We start from the raw sequence: 17,734 nt of genomic DNA on the forward strand, positions 1-17,734 counted from the left end.
ATTAAAGGCGATCTCACCCGCCACCAATGACAAGTTTTTGAAGGATGTCTCACTGCCCTAGAGGCGTGATACTAGAAGTGACCCGAGAAAGGGATCTCGATGTCAAGAAAAGCAGTACCAGGTTACGTCCCCAAGAACATTCAAAAGCCGCCAATATACAGAGTTCATTGAACCTGTTTACAAGATCGTAACACATATCAAGACTCGACTATACTTCTATTGGTTCTTGAAGATGGACAGAGATCCTAACAAAGTGTAACAAAGATAATTATTACAGTTATCAAAAGGATCATGGGCATCTCACTAAGAATTATTACGCTCTGAAGAACCACCTTGAAGAGTTGATAAAGAATGGACATCTCAAGGAATATTTGTCGAGGCGGACAAGAGAAAAGAGAAAGTGTATCTTATGAAAAGAACTTGTAGTAAGGCTGGATTCTTCCCTATCGGAGTGTTCCACGATATCTATGAGGTTGCTCACCCACAAAGAGTTTCAGCCACTCAAGGAGATACTAGGACAATGGACACGAACTTAATAATCTAGTTACCGAATGCCAAGTCGGACTCTAAGCACCAACAGCGCTGTCTAGACTACATAATTAACTTCTCTGACGAAGATCTCATTGGGGTCAATCTCCCCGATGATGACGCTATTGTGATTAGGGATGGCAATTTGAAACCGGCCCGACGGTGACCCGACTCCCCGACCCCGAATTCAGTGGTTATTCACCGAAAAATATCCCCTACGGGCCCGAGATGGTATTCAAAAATTCATCCCCGATGATATCCGGGCCGGGGACGTGGATAGGTGTTTCAGAACCGGCCCCGACCCCGTCCCAGCCCGCTTAGTTCCCGAGGTACAATTACGATTTTGTCCCTAGATATATATATATATATATATGCTTGTATTTGTTTAGGTTTGACACAGACACACACATTCAGCCTCTCACACACAGCGCTCCTCTCTCTCTCTCTCCACCACGCCTCTGTAACGCCCTCAAAATAATACGTAAAACCCATCACTTTAGACATGCATCGACATAAAAGAAACCAACCATCTTTCCATTAATCAGAATAGTTCTTACAAAAGTATTACATGTTAACAACAAAAGCAAGTGTCCTACGGGCTTACAGCTTTCCAAGTTAACACTTGGTTACAAAAAAAAAGAGTACTAACTCAATACATATTAAGCCCTTGGCTTGAATTTACATGTAATACATCAAAAGAAAGCAAACAACAAAAGCAGTCTGTCTGCCTCTAGCCTCCCAAGCTATGTCCTTGGAGGTGGCATGCTACCTGAACCTGAAAATGATGTCCCATAAAGGGTGAGCCACAGCCCAGCAGAAATACACTAAACCAGCTATGAACAATGACTAAAAGATTAGCAGTTGATAGATAGTCAACACCGATAAACTCACTTATATCACATTTCAGTTTCATGACATTTAAGTCCATGTTACACTTCATTTCTCATTTCTTTTTCAACCTTGAGTTTGAAAACAAGGCTCAGCACTTAGTCAAATAACTTAATGAGAATAAGACTCATCTTAAAAACACTTTCGAAATTCATGATGGATACACATTTTGATGTTGTATCAATAACACATAAACCACTCCCATACTATACGAACGATACACATTTTGGTGTTGTATCAACATAACATAGAAACTCTTCTATACTTCGCAATTGATAACGATATACATTTTAGTGCTATATCAAATCAATTTAAATACTTCCATAATCAACACTTGATACACATTGTAGTGCTGTATCAATGTCACACGAAATCCGGTTTAGAGGTCCATCCCCTATCCTCCCCTAAACCGTGGAGTACATCCCCTATCTCCTCCCACATACACACAATGTATATAAACATAGATCATATACATGAACAACCAATACATAAAGTCGATGTATTATTCCAACCACTATATTCGATAGCATACACAATCGATTAGTTTTAGTTTGCCTAATCATCATGCATTGTCTACAACAATCAAGACTATCCTCCACCAATAGCCCCAAACAGTTATTTCTAAACAGAAAATAAATGCACCAAATGGATATATTATCAACATTCAACTTGGGTGAGCGATTAAATGAATCCAACTACACCCGTTAATCCCATAATCCTTTTCAATTTGAATACTCTCAATTTAATTCCTCATTTCTCAAAATTAATTATACAAATTAATTTATCCAACTAATTAGGGTATTTTCCCATAATTAACATAACAACCCTAAGGTTCCGCTTTCATCTATTGTTCATCATCTATATCATTTCTCTATGCCAAACATGCATATAGGTTTAATTATAAATAAAACCCATCTTTTGTAAAATTACACAAAGACCCAAACTTTCTCAAAATTACCCAACAACCCCCAACATATCAAAATGCTAAAATTCAAAGACAAAGCTCATAAGGGGGAGTAGGATATCCCTACCTCGAACTTAGAGCTCAAACGGAGAAGGAGAAGAGAACGAAAATGCTCCAAACACCAAGATTCTCGGATCAAAACGAAGCCCTCGACGATCAACACACTCTTTACAAAGGCCGAAGGATAGGGAGACACTCTAACTAGATCAAACCCTAGAGAGAAGGGAGATCCTAGAGAGAGAAGCTCTCAAAAAGTGTTTTTAGAAAGTAAGAGAGAGAGAGAGAATGTAAGAAGTGATTTTAAAACGCCCAGCTACTAACTGATATACGACATACCCGCTCGAGCGGATAACAGGACGCTCGAGCGTAAAGAACAGAAAACTGGGTCCGCTCGAGCGTAAGAATTCCCGCTCGAGCTCCAAGACACAAAGACCAAGCACACCCGCTCGAGCGCGAAAGACCAGTTCGCTCGAGCGTAGATTTTCATCTCCTAGAACTTTCACCAACGAGGTACTACCCGCTTGAGCGCCAACAATCCCGCTCAAGCGTAACCCGCTCGAGCGCAAGAAACCTGCTCGAGCGTAGAAAACACACCTGCAGAAGTTTTGCAGGGACTCGAAATGCTAGAAGGGTATAAACCCTACTCGAGCGCAAAATGACCCGCTCGAGCGGACCACTCAAAAACTGGGCAACAACAATGGGAGCCAAAGCCCTACCAACCTGTAACAACCAAGCCCAACACATCCTAAAACTCAAACAAATGGATTTCAAGGACGACAACAAGATAGATACAACTACCAATTCCACGGAACCGAGTCCGGAATACAACTGAACAGTAAAGGGACAACCGGGATCGCTATAGCCTCCCTCCTCACCGGCGATCCTCCGTCACCATCGAGCCTCCCTCACCACCTCACCTCTGCCGTTTACCGTTTTGCCTCCCTCTCTCTCTCTCTCTCTCTCTCTCTCTCTCTCTCACACACACACACACACACACACACACACACACACACGACGACGGGGCTGTTGCTTTCTCTCCGTCACCGCCGCTCCTCCGTCACCGCGGATTCTCCCTCACCGCCGCTCTTCCATCGCTGCTCTCTCTGTTTAGGTATCTCTCTCTCTCTCTCTCTAGGGATTTCGATCTAGGGTTTACATATATGTCTATATTATATATATGTATATACATCTGAGTGTATATAGGGTTTCGATCTAGGGTTTCGATCTGGGTGTATATATATATATTTCAATCTAGGGTTTCGATCTAGGGTTTTCTTCAACCTCTGTTTTTTTTTTCCTCTAAATTTATTTATTATATATATATATAAATATATCTGTTTATATATTTTTATTTTAGATCTGTTTATTTTATATATTATTGAAGATGATGATGTTGATGATGTTATTCTGTGTGTAGAAATTAAGTTCAGTTGGTTTGCTCACTACTGACATTTGGTTTGCTCATCCAGGTATTTTCTCTTTATTGATTGATATTAATTTGAGTGATATTAATTTGGTTTGCTCATTCAGAAATTATTTGAGTGATATTAATTTGCCAATGAATCAAATTGGTTGACTTTGGTTCATAATTATACTCCGATTCATAATTAAAAATGAAACCAGCTTCTCGTGTAAGTCTTTGGTAATAGAGTATAAAAACAAAATTATTGCTTTAATTAATTGCAGTTGTTAATTGCACTGTGTTTGTATGAAGGATAGTTATTTACAAGTGCTTCAAATTAATTATAAAACAAAAAGTTTTATGAGTGAGTCATATTAACTCACTTTTATTAACTAATTAAAGATAATAATAACAAAAAAATGACTCTCTCAAATATGTTATGATTTCATATTATTATCACATCTGTTTTAAGAATATTTAATAATTTTTTTTGTGAAGCACTACAGCAGGACAACCATTATTGAAAATGGAAGAAAACATTAATATGTTCAAAATTGGGTGTAAAAAACAACACAATGCTACACATTCTCTGCAAAGAAACAGTTTAATCCAATCATATATCTTGGTTGCTAGTATAGGACAGAATTTCAATACAAGCACTTGTTGCATTGATTAGTAATGCATTGTTTCTTTCTGTATATAATATTTGGATAAATTACACTTTACACCTTTTGTATTTGGTCATTTTTTCATTTCTTTGAGTTGAATGCTGAAGTAGAGTTTGAATATTTTTAAAAAAAAATCACTAAAATAAAATAAAAAATTCAATTTTCAGAAAAATAGTTTAAACTAGACTGATAGTGTAATGAGTTTTCTTTTATATTGCTATGTACGAGTTTTCTTTGATATTTCTACTTTTCTAGATTTGTTATTTCACTGTTAGAAGTTTGAAACTCTTTCATTTTTTTCCTTGGCTAGATTACAGAGAATAGCTATCTCTGCTATGCTATACTGGTTAAGGCAACTCAATTATTTAATTAGAAGTTTGAAACTCTTTCACTGTTAGAAGTTTGAAACTCAATTATTAATTATTTGTTTTTTTCCTTTTGTTATTTAACAGGAATTCAAGTTGAAGGAGATGATGAAAGTTGTTGTGTGATTTGTATGAGAATTGGAGAAACAATGCATTTGATTTTTTATGTTGTAATGGAATTTTTTTCTTTTTTTTTTAAATTTCAATTTTTGGGTAACCTATCCCTTGCGGGTTGTGCTTGGGACTAATTATTCTCTTTGCAACTTGTTGAATTTTCTTGTGTGTGTGGGCTGCTGGACATCTGTTTTGTTGTTTGTGTTATTTTGTTGAACATGATGCTATTCTCTGAATATTTGACAGATGTTTTGTTGAGGATATATTGACAGATGTTAGAATAGGATGCTAGAATATTTGATAGATGTTTTGTTTAGGATGTTTTGTTGATGACACTAAATGTTGCTGGACAGATTCTTTTGTTTAGAATGCTGCTGGACAGATTCGTTTTTTTTTTTTTTTTTTTTGAGAACTGCTGGACAGATTTATTGATTTGTATATATTGATTTGAATAGGACCATTCTACTGGACACAGTTATTCATAGATGTTATTTTGTTCTTTACAGATACAAAATATGTTGACAAATATCATATTTGAAATATGTTTGAATTAGATGTTTATAGATTTTTTTAATTTGAAAATGTTACAAATATGTTTGAATAGGATTGTTTACAGAGTTACAAATATGTTTGAAAATATATTTCAGATTTACAAATATGAAAATATGCTGGATAGAGTTACAAATATGTTTACAGAAAATATGCTGGACAGAGTTACAAATATGTTTGAAAATATATTTCAATAGGATTGTTTACAGATTTTTACAGATCAAAAAAAAAAATCGGGGATTTTTCGGGATCGAGGATCCCTGATCGGGAGCGGGGACGGGGGCGGGCTATGGGTCCCCGTCGGGGATCGGGGGCGGGGATGGGAAATATCTCACTTTTAGGGATCGGGGACGGGGAGTGTGGTCCCCGGCCCTGCCCCGCCCCGTTGCCATTCCTACTTGTGATCAATTTGCGCATGAACAAGTATTCAGTGGAAAAGATCTTGGTTGACCAGGATAGTATGGCAGAGATCATGTACTACAAAACTTTTAAGAAACTCAGCCTCAAAGAAGATAACTTGAAGCCATCACAGAATCCTTTATTTGACTTCAACACGAATCTGGAATACCCCATCAAATCCATAGTCCTCCCTGTGAAAGCTGGAAGTAAGACAATTGAGGTTTGGTTTCTTGTTATAAAAACTACCTTCACTATACAATGTTATTATGGGGCAAACTTGGCTCCATACCTTAAGTGCAGTGCCAAATACTTATCATAGAGTGGAACAGATCAGAGGGTGTCAAGTAACGGCTAAGGAATGTTACGTGACGGCTATCATAAAGAAATCTAAAGAAGTTTGTGTCCACATTATCCACATACCGAATTAGGAGGTCCTTGAAGATGATGGGAAACCCTCCAAGAAAAAAGTAATAGAAGATTTGAGAAAAACCTCCCCTGAAGATCATGAAAGGTATTTCTTAATTAGAGATGAGTTGTCACCATCTGAAGAAGATGAGTTTACTCAGCTCCTGCTCACCAATGTAGATGTGTTCACATGGACTCCGCATGAAATGCCGGGAGTTGACCCTAAGATAATGGTTCACCAACCCAATGTTAATCCAGCTAGTAAACCCATCGTGTAAAAGAGTAGGAGATCTGTTGTCAAGCATGTCGATTCGATGATTGAGGAAGTCAAAAAATCGCTCGAAGTCAACGTAATTCGCGAAGTTTTCTATCCGGAGTGGCTGTCAACTACAATGGTCATGAAAAAAAAATGGTAAATGACGAATTTGTGTCAATTTCACTGATTTAAATAACATATGCTCGAACGACTGCTTCCCTTGCCGCACATATATTAGTAATTAATGCAACAACGTTCCATGAGAGAATGAGTTTTCTTGACGCGTGCAAGGGTATCATCAGATCGCCATGCACAAAAAGAACCAAGAGAAAACGGCATTCATAACCCCGAGAGCGATTTATTGTTACAAGGTGGTGTCGTTCAGACTGAAGAACACTGGGGCAACTTATGAAAGGCTCATTAAGACAATGTTCAAAAAAAAGTTAGGAAAGGCGATGGAAGTCTACATTGATGACATGGTGGTAAAATACAAATTAAAGTCAAATCACATCTAAGATCTAATGAATACATTCCAAATTCTCAAGAAATAGTAGATGAAACTCAAAGCTTCGAAATGCGCATTGGGCATCAGTTCAGGAAAGTACCTGGGGTACCTTGTTAATCACAGAGGAATCACGGCTAATCTAAAGCAGATTTAATGATCACCAAACTCAAGTCTCCCAATTAGGTAAAAAAAAGTCCAGAAACTTATGGGGATGGTGGCGGCCCTGAAAAGATTTACTAGTCGCTCATCAAACCGATGTTGCCCATTCTTCCAAACCTTGCACTACGGTAGAGCTTTTGACTAAATGGAAGAATGTCAGCATTATCTTGAATAACTGAAGATATAACCAACCTCGACATCGTCGTTCTCCACACCCGAGCAAGAAAAGGAGCAAATTTTGCATCTGGCTATTTCAGAATATGCCGTTAGTGCAGTGCTTTTACAAGATAACAAGGAAGGCCAACAGCCTGTGTTTTATGTCAACAAGTCTATGGTCGATGCTGAAACTAGATACCTTCCCCTAGAGAAGCTCATACTGGCCCTCATTATAGTATCCAAGAAGCTGGCACATTATTTCCAAACGCATACTATAAGGGTTCTTCTAGATCATCCGCTGAGGTCCATCCTCAAATGCGCATATTCTTTCGATCGGGTATCAGAGTGGACAGTGGAACTTGGACAATATGACATTTTGTTTTCCCCAAGAAACGTGATTAAGGGTCAGGTTCTAGCAAATTTTATTTTCGAATTCACCCTAGGGTTATCACCCAATGGGGAGTTACCCAAAGATGCAAGCCCTGACTGAAGAATGTATATCGACAAAACATGGAAGTTGTACTATGACAACACTTCGAGTCAGCAAGGCGCCGAAATGAGAGTGGTAATTATAACACTAAAGGGTGTTGTTATTGAGCAACCCGTCAAACTCGATTTTAAAGCCTCAACAACAAAGTGGAGTATGTAGCCCTCTAGTTGGGCTAAAACATTCTAGCAACTTAGGAGCGAAGAGTCTATAGATATTTTGTGACTCAAAACTAGTGATTAACTAGCTGAAAAAGGAGTACGCGGCTAGAGACAATCAGATGGTGGCTTATGCAGGGAATGCTAACCAATCCCTGGATGAATTCCAAAATTTTGAGTTAAACTAGACAACAGGAGAGCAAAACACACATGTCAACTCACTGGCATCTCTAGCATCGGTGGTTAATTCAAACGTCAAAAGAACAATTAAGATGAACTTTGTCCCGTCGTCGAATATTGAAGATGTTGAAGAAATGCAGGTACATTTAGTTAATGAGTCTCCAAATTGGTTGGACCCTATCATTGATTATCTGAGAAATGAAATTTTGTCAGAGGGAAAGAAAGGGGTGCACCAAATGCAACTAAGGGCGATGGGTTATTAGCTCGATCCTAATGGAAAACTATATCGCTAGTCAACCTCGAGTCCATATTTGGAATGTATCCATCCAAGCCAGGTAAATAGCTTGCTTTACGAAATTCATGAGGGAAGTTGTGAAACACACTCAGGCGGTAGCCCACAACGCAATTACGCATAGGTATTGGTAGCAGAGTATGAGGGAAGACACTTAGAAGTACATGCTAAAATGTGAGCAATGCCAATGATATTCCCCGATGACTCGTCTCCCAGTGAAAAAGTTGACTTCTCCCATAAGCCCATGGTCGTTTGCTCAATGGGAGCATGATATTGTGGGACCACTGCCATGCAAACCAGGGAACAAAAGATATCTAATAGTCACAATCAATTACTTCACAAAATGGATAGAAACTAAACCCTTGGCCATCATTCGACATCTGGGCATATCGAACACACCCCGAAGGTCAATCAATGAAACTATAACACTTCATATTCCTTGGACTAGTGGGATTGCTCTTGACACTTTTATTATTGTACTTGGAGCCTTTTTGATTCATTTTAGAATATTGATTGAGGTGGTATCATAATGGTAAAGTAGGATTGAACCAAAAACATTGATTCGAATAATTGTCCTATGAGCAGTCTTCATTCTTTTATCTTTTTTTATTTACACAATTTGAATCTATATGTGAGGCTAGCACTATTGCAAAGCTTGTTTCTAAGGCTTCGATTTAGACATAAGAACGACCCAAATAGAGTCCGGACGAGGGAGTTATGCCTGTTTGAAATTTGAGAACCTGTGTTGAAAGCAAGTCTGCTCGAGCAAACTTTTGACTGCTCGAGCGGTCTGCGCGAGTTATAGAGATTCTGGGAACTTTCTTTCACCGCTCGAGCCAAGTTTTGACTACTCGAGCGGTCTATTAGAAGTCAGCACTTTAAAATCCCTCTTTTTAGCCAAATCTTGTCACTTTTTCTCTCTCTCTTTTCTCTCCTTCTCCTCCACATCCAAAGCCCTAGCCTTACAACCATGATTTCTTCTACATTTATCAAAGATTCAACCTAGATTTTGCAAGATAAGCAAAGAGGAAGTGAAAACCAATATATCTACCGATTAAATTGCTTTACCTTCGAAGTTCTCTTTGAATGTTCATCTTCTTATCTCCATTCTTGAGGTAGAGGTACTTTTAACTTAATATATTTATAATTTGAGATATATATGTGGTATTTTCTTAGTTATAGTAATGTATGAGATGATTTAGTGATTTAAAGTGCGTTTGATGAATAAAAAGGGTTTTACTCCATGTTTTGGAAAACTTTATGCATATCATTCTTGATTATTGTTAGAAAATGGTGAATATTGACTCTTTTTTCAAATTTGATTTAATAATAGGTTTGGCCAAATTGACTCTTAAATCTTGAAATTGGGTGAATGATTATGGAATGGTGTTGAGAGATGAGATTATTGAATTTTCTTGGATATATGTATTAAAATAGGTAATTATTGAGATTATGAAAAATGATGGGATTAGAGAAACCCTTTATTGTTGATACTATTAAATGTTGTGAATTGAACAAACCTTAGAGAAATTGGATTTGAAAACTCATGCATCATGTGCATTATAATTTTCTCATGTCATTTTAAAATCTCGTGAATGCTTGAAAATGTCGAAGGGGTTAAATAGCATATGAGTCCGGGTAGTTGAGTCGGGTTTTAGTAATGGGTTATGTGTTGTATTTGGTACATGTACGGGGAGTCAAGGTGCCCAATTGCCCTGTCTTGAGCTTATCGTCGGACGAATGTGGGAAATGTTTTTGGATGTCCACGAGCTTGCCATTTTTAGAGTCGACAAACGTGGAAAAAAAAAACATAATTTTGGATGTCCACGAGACCGCCGTTTTAGGAGTCACCAAATGTGGAAAGGAAAGGTTTTGGGTTCCCGTCACCCCGCCGTTTTAGAGTCTATAAATGTGAGAATATTTTCTGTATATAAATCTATATATGTATATATGGTTTTGAGGGCTCTTTCTTGGGACGTCATAACGTATTTACCACCTCATGGTTGTAGACGAGAATTTGAATGGAAATCATGCATTGAACATTTTTGGTTTTAAAAGGAAAAATATGGATTTTATCCTAACAAGTGCATGGCATGATCCTAACAAGTATTTCCTACTGGGCATTAACTAACAACATTTCAAGAATTGATGGTGTGACTTTGCCCAAGTGACAAGCCGGTAAAGATTTTGAATAGAGCACATGGGCTCATTAGATGTTATTTGTTAAAGCTCCAAAGCTATTTTGTGTTGGGACTGAATGTCCGACCTTTTGTGTAACCAAGGGGTTTCCCTTGAAACCTGTATACCATTAGAGTATCTTTACTTTTGATTTCTTTAATTTTGTGAACTATAACTTGTATTGTGAGCATAAGATGTAATAGTTCAATATAGTTCAATGAGAACGAGATTTACTTAATGAGAGATAATATTTTTCTTAAAGCATTATCTTAAGAGAAATGGAGTTATTTGATGAAAAACGGTGAATATTTAATAAGAATTGACTATATAAAGGTTTATAAATTTTGGGACGTTACAAAGACACCCTACACCTTGACATAGGTAATAAGGTTGTGATACCACTAGAGATCAAGGTCACTACCCTCAGAACTCTTGCCCTCAATACAGGGTGAAATGACATGATGCTTGTACTCGATCTAGATCTAATTAAAGAGCAAAGAGATTTGGCACTAATCAAACTAGCCCAATATCAACAACAGCTCTCCAAGTCTTATAACAGAAATGTTCAGATTCGCAAATACACTCTAGGAGAATTAGTGATGAGGAAAGTACTTCCAAATACCAGGAATCCGGCAAATGGAAAACTCTCACCGACTTAGGAAAAACCATATCAAGTCGATGCAATTGTAGGGGGAGGGGCTTACAGACTCTCCGACATGATAGGCAACAAGATCCCAAGGCCGTGGAACTCTTCTAACTTACGAAAGTTTTATCACTGAGCTGTAATACCTAAACTGTGAGTAATAGCCTCACTTATGCAAACATGAGTGTCGTTTAGGGATTCATACTTATGTTTGAATAAAGTGAAATTTTCACCAATTATACTGTGTTGTGTCTCCATGTATCAAAAGCCTTCGCGCACACAAAGGCTTGGCCTTGCTCGACAAGGATCTCCATATATAAAAAGCTTTTGTGCACACGAAGCACTGGTCTTGCTCAACAAGGATCTCCATGTATAAAAAGTCTTCACACATGCGAAGAACTGACCTTGCTAAACAAAGATCTCCATAAAAGCCTTTCCACACGTGAAGCATTGGCCTTGCTCAACAAGGATCTCCATGTATAAAAGCCTTCGCGCACGTAAAGCAATGAACTTGCTCAGCAAGGATCTCATGAATAAAAAGCCTTCACGCACACAAAGCATTAGCCTTGCTCAGCAAAGATCTCCATATATAAAATGCCTTCACGCATGCGAAGTATTGACCTTGCTCAGAAAAGATCTCCATGTACAAAAAGTATTTGCACACGCGAAGCATTGGCCTTGCTCAGCAAGGATCTCCATGTATAAAAGCCTTCACGCACATGAAGCATTGGCCTTGCTCAGTAAGGATCTCCATATACGCGAAACATTAGCTTTGTTTGGGTAAGGATCTCTATGTATAAAAGCCTTCACGCACATGAAGCATTGGCCTTGTTAAAGTCTAATACACACACTCAGCAACGACTTCCAGTCAATGAAAGTCCTTACCGAGGGGAGCCATGATTATACAAAGGGCTATGAACATAAAAAGAAAAAAATTTAGAAACATCTTACTACTTTTTATGGTACTTTATTCTTTCCCTATCTGAAAAGAAAAATGTTTGGAAATAGTGCCAGGTCATATCACTGGGGCATCACGTAATGACCCATGTCATAATCACATTTGGTTGTTTCAACATTATTTTTTGCTTAACAAAGCCTATTTGAGAACTCCCTAAACCATCCAACTTGCATATGGCATTAGATGGAGCAGAACCAATGTGGAAGCGATTCAAGCAATTCCTAGCTCAGCCGCCTTGGTAGTTCTATGGTTTGTTTTATGACTTACCATGGGTTGAACATCTTATAGCTCCTGCTGAAGTAGCTCTTTTTGCTCAAGAGCATTAGGCGAGTGGTATGGTGGCGTCCTCTAACCCATGAAACCACTGCCCATGCTTTTTGTTCGTCATCTGCCAACACTACCACCTAATGTTGTACTCGGCAAAAGTGTGGTGCATGCTGCTGAGTTCCAATTTCTTACTCCATTTAATCTTGACCATCATTTTGCAATCATTCCAATAACGCCCCAACAAACAAAAGGAGATCTCATCGTGAACTGGGATTTGAACGACCTACAAGCATCAGGTTCCAATGATCATCACTACCCACATCCATCACTTGGTTGGGAAACAATGTGGGAACTTGCGAATCGGAGTCACTAAGTGTAGATCCCAATAAGTCAGGGGAACATTCTTTCCTTAGACAGGGCCTGATCAAGATATTGATGTATAACACCTGAGGAGTGGGCCGAATGGACTTTTTACAGAAATATGTGCATTTAGCCTCAACCATATACTATGACCTGATCACCCTCACCGAGGTTGAGTGCAGCAGTACCAAGCATGAATTCCAAACAATATCCTTGGATACAACACTATTCACATCCTGGATCCCATCGTCTACCCCATGAGATAGATATCTGAAGGATTATGGATCCTATGAAATCATGACCAAGTAACGTGTGAGGTTATCCCACAGCTACCGCAAGGAAATGTCATGCAACATGCACAAGTGTTCATTCAAGTTTAGCGTTTTGCCTCTGTTACGTAAACATGTCACTTGTGTTATGAAGAATGTAATGTATAATTTTGATCTCCGCTTGTAAAATACAAAGGAGTCCAAGTTTATAAAATATCGAGTTGTTCTAATCAACAATTTCATCTAGTTCTAAGTAAAGAATATGATCAGAAACACAAAATAAGGCAATTTATACTACGAGTCAACAAGTTACAGCAATTGAGATCACAATGGAAATAGGGCAACTATTATAGCGCCAAACTAAAAAAAAGAAGGAAAACAAAATACATATGAACAAAAAATAAAAAGGCGCCTAGTCCTTGGCATCATTGAGCTCGGCATCACAACCATACAAGGGTAGCGCGTATTCTTTATACAATAACAACAATGGGTTCACTTCCACTCATGAGGCCATGAGCCATTATGATAGGTTCATCCAAACTGCTTACAAACTCAAGTCTGCCAAAGATAAGTAGAATAAGAGGGTGAAGGAACTGGAGCTCAGGGTAGCAGCTTCAGAGGGCAAGGTAGTGGAGACGGAGAAAAAACTTTATACAATGGATATCGCGCTGAAGTCTTTGGCTGAAGAGATTGTCGTCTTGAAGGAGGAAAAGCAGTAGCTCTCTGCCGCCCTAGACGCGTACAAGGTTGGTCTTAATGCACCTATTAAAGCTACGAAGAAAGAGGGATGCAATGAGGCCACAACTAGCTATGAGGAGCACAGTTCATCAAGCTAGAGAACATCCTTTTTGAAGAAAGATGGATGGTAGCTCTTCGTGCTGTTGAGGTTTTGAAAGAGTTCAAGTTGATGAAGAACATGCCCTACCCCCGACCTAAGGCCTTGGAGAAGCCCACTGAGGAAGTTGCTAATGGATCTAACACAGAAAATCCTCGCACCACAAATTGAAAAACTTGTTCTTTTGTTTGTTATGTTTTTTTTTTTTTTTTAGGATGTAATTTTTAAGGATTTTTATTTTTTCTTTTTCTTTTTCTTTTTCTTTTATGTAAACATTGTTTTATGTATTTATCAATATGAATTCCTTTATCGTTCTACCTTTTGTCTATTTATTTATATTATTTTTTGTGTGTGGGGAAAAATCATTGTAGAATCACTTCTTATTTTTTAGGCAAGAGATCGGCAACACTCCTACTGATGTATTATCCCTTGGATAGGTTTTTCATAAGAAACCATCATATATTTGTTCCTTACTCTAAACAAGAGATCGACAACATCCCTGTTGATGTACTATCCCCAGGATAGGTCTTTTGTTTGCCAATTTAGTTTTAGGTTTAATATTTTAGGGGCTTTAGCTTTAATGGGCTTATGTTAGTTGGGCACGTGTTGTCCATTCCGAATGCTCGTCAATGTTTTGCATTAAATGCGATGGTATGTTCTTATATGAATTGACATGCGCATCTGAGTAGTGCATCGTTTCCCTTCCTCTTTCACAGATATGGGTTCAAATCATTACTTTGATATGTGTGATCCCATTTGATAGCGTTTCCTACCAAGACATCCTTAGGCATCAACACCTGTGCTTTTTGGGGGGGGTTTGGCTTCACCATTTAAAAAGCTTTATTCAAGCCTCTTGTTCATGATTCTCTATCTGTAAGTTTTTCTATTCTTCAAATATTTGCTTTGTGACAATGGGCAAATACACCTATCTTGTTAGTTTTTTCGAGGGATTAGAACACTTTCGAGCGACTTGCGGCATTCCTACCAATGTTGCTATCAAAGCTCCTCGCCCTAGTGATAATTTATTATTTCCTTCAGATGATAGAATTCCATGCCTGGTTTCAGCCATCGTAGAGGGTGGGGTTAGGTTTCCCCTTCATTCCCTTCTTTGCGAGGTTCTTTCTCACTACGGGGTTCCCCTATTTTTGTTCAACACCAATTTCTTCAAGATGAAAATGGGATGTTATCCCTAAATAACCTTTTGAACATCAACCTAGGTTTAAAGGACCTTCAATACTGCTACAGCCTTTGTCAGTCTAGCACTAGAACGTTCTTTTTGGCCTCCAAGAGTCAAGATCGGGACCGCTCCCTAGTTCAAGTGCTTCATGGGTCTTTCTTAGTAGACGAGAAAGATGTTATGGCTTTAGGGACTTAGGAATTCACTTCCCTTGACTTTGCACTTGGTGCTGCCACCATCTCCCGAATGCTAGATGTAAATGACTTTTCTTATATCTTACTTGTTAACTTTTATCTATTATGCTACGAATTCTAACTATAATTCTTCTTTGCACTTTTCTTTTTGTTTTAGCTTATCGGCAAGTGAATATTGACCACCACGATGAAGCATGGGGCATTAATCTTCAAGCTCTCCAAATTGTTTGGAGATTTAAGGGAGCCACCTCCCGAACAACTAAAGTGTTGATCAACCAATATCTTCCTCGGATTGCTCCTATTGTACCTCCTCTTCTTTCTGCCCTCGTTGTTACTGTTGAAGCGGTCAAGGCATCTTAGGAGCAAGAACCACTGTTGCTTTTGTTATTGACTGAGTCTGACCGACTCGAGAGCACCGAACAAGGTCAGTAGGGCACACTAATTGCTGTCAAATCATTGGACTCTTCTTCTTTAGCTATCACAAGACACCGTTGTGTCCCTGGGTAGAAACTTGTCGCCCATGATGATCTAAGAAGCGGACTAAAGTGGGGCCCGTAGATCGGTAGAGCATTCACCTGAGGAGGCGTCTATATTTGCAAGCCGTTGTCGTCTCACGTTGGGCGAAAATCAAGCAAAGGCCTCATCTGAAAGTCCTATTCAGTATGTCTACCAGCCATTGATATAGAACCGTGAACTGAATAAATGTGACTCCATCTTTTCGAGGATTAGTGTGGCACTGGCCATGACTGAAGGCATGCACATCCCGGCAGACATCCATTAGCTAGAAGGTCTATCCGACCAGCAGGTCTTTGGCTGAGGAATCCATGACATGTTCAGGGAGGCTGATGTTCAGGTGACTTGGGAGAGAAATCACCGAGAGAAGGAAAACAAATAGATCGCGATGGATCTGGCATCCCAATCAGAAGAGAGAGTTGTTACGATCGAATCTAGACAAATGAGGACAGATGAGAACTTTTAGGTTGTCCCCAATAACTTGATCAGCTTAGAGCTAAACTCGAGGCCACCAAGGTTACCTTAGAGGAAGTTAGAGCTCAGCGGCTGACATGAAAAAGGCTACTACTGCTTAGCGAGAAGCAATGCTGCCTATCTCGGCCAAATGAACAAAATAAAGAACTTTTTCTTCAGAAATGATTGGACATCGGCGATGAGGTGGGCAGGAGTGGTCGAGTCTGCCCCTATTTAATGAAGTCCCTCTTCCTAATCCTAACGTTCTTATTCCAGTCGAGCTGAAGGATCTATGATCTTTAACTTTTCTCTTCTTCTTTTTTTTCTTTTTTTTTCTTTTTAATACATCGAGCTCCTTATCTTAGTTTTTGTGGGTAGCCATGTTTTTGCTTTTTTCAATGTAAAGAAGTTTACAATCAATATAAAAGAGATTTTTCCTACAATGTCCTTAAACCTTGTATTTATTCATTATGTTTTTATATCTAAGCATTATTACATTGCAATTACAAGGCTAGTGGTAGAACTTTTTTAAGTGTAATGCATTCCATAACCTAGGGAAAACATTCTTGTGTAGATCGACAAGCTCGTACGCCCCTTCTCCAGCTATGTCGATTATTTGGTATGGTCCATTCTAGTTTGGTCCAAGTTTTCCATCAACCATCTTGTGACTGCTTGGCAAAACCTTCTTTAGAACTACATCACCAATCCCATATCCGCTTTGCCGAACTCTTTTGTTGTACGCCTGAACTATTTCTTGTTGGTACTAAGCAAGGCAAATGAAAGCTCTCTCTCCCTTCTTTCTTTGGATAGATCTGGCTCCTTTGTGATTAAATCTTCATTCATTCCATTCTATACTAGATTAGCTCTTCCTGTGGAGAGCTTGGCTTCAAGAGGGATAACAGCTTCCATGCCATATGCTAGAGCAAATGGAGTCTCATTTGTTGTCGTTCTTGGTGTAGTTTTTTACGCCTAAAGCACTATTGGAAACTCTTCGACCCATTTTCCCTTTGCGGCATCTAATTGTTTCTTCATTCCATTCAGAATCGTCTTATTAAATGCTACTGCCTGCTCATTTCTTTGTGGGTAGACGTGAGTAGAGTAGTAGGCCTTGATCCCATATTACTCACATAGCTTTCGATATAAGCCACAATAGAATTGTGTGTCATTATCGGATATAAAGGCCTTTGGTATCCCAAACCTAGATATAATATTTCTTCACACAAATTACCTAATATCTACATCCTTGATACTTGCTAAGGGCTCTGCCTCAATCTACTTGGTAAAGTAATCTATGGCGACGATCAACCACTTCTTGTTATCGAGTGCCCTTGGCATAGGTCTAACCAAATCTAGTCCCCGTTATGCGAATGGCTAGGGGTTTGCTATAGGGTTAACAGTCTCTCTACCTCATT

Source organism: Camellia sinensis, chromosome 7 (genome assembly GCF_055761805.1).
Source record: "Camellia sinensis isolate YWXY chromosome 7, ASM5576180v1, whole genome shotgun sequence".
Lineage (NCBI taxonomy): Eukaryota > Viridiplantae > Streptophyta > Magnoliopsida > Ericales > Theaceae > Camellia > Camellia sinensis.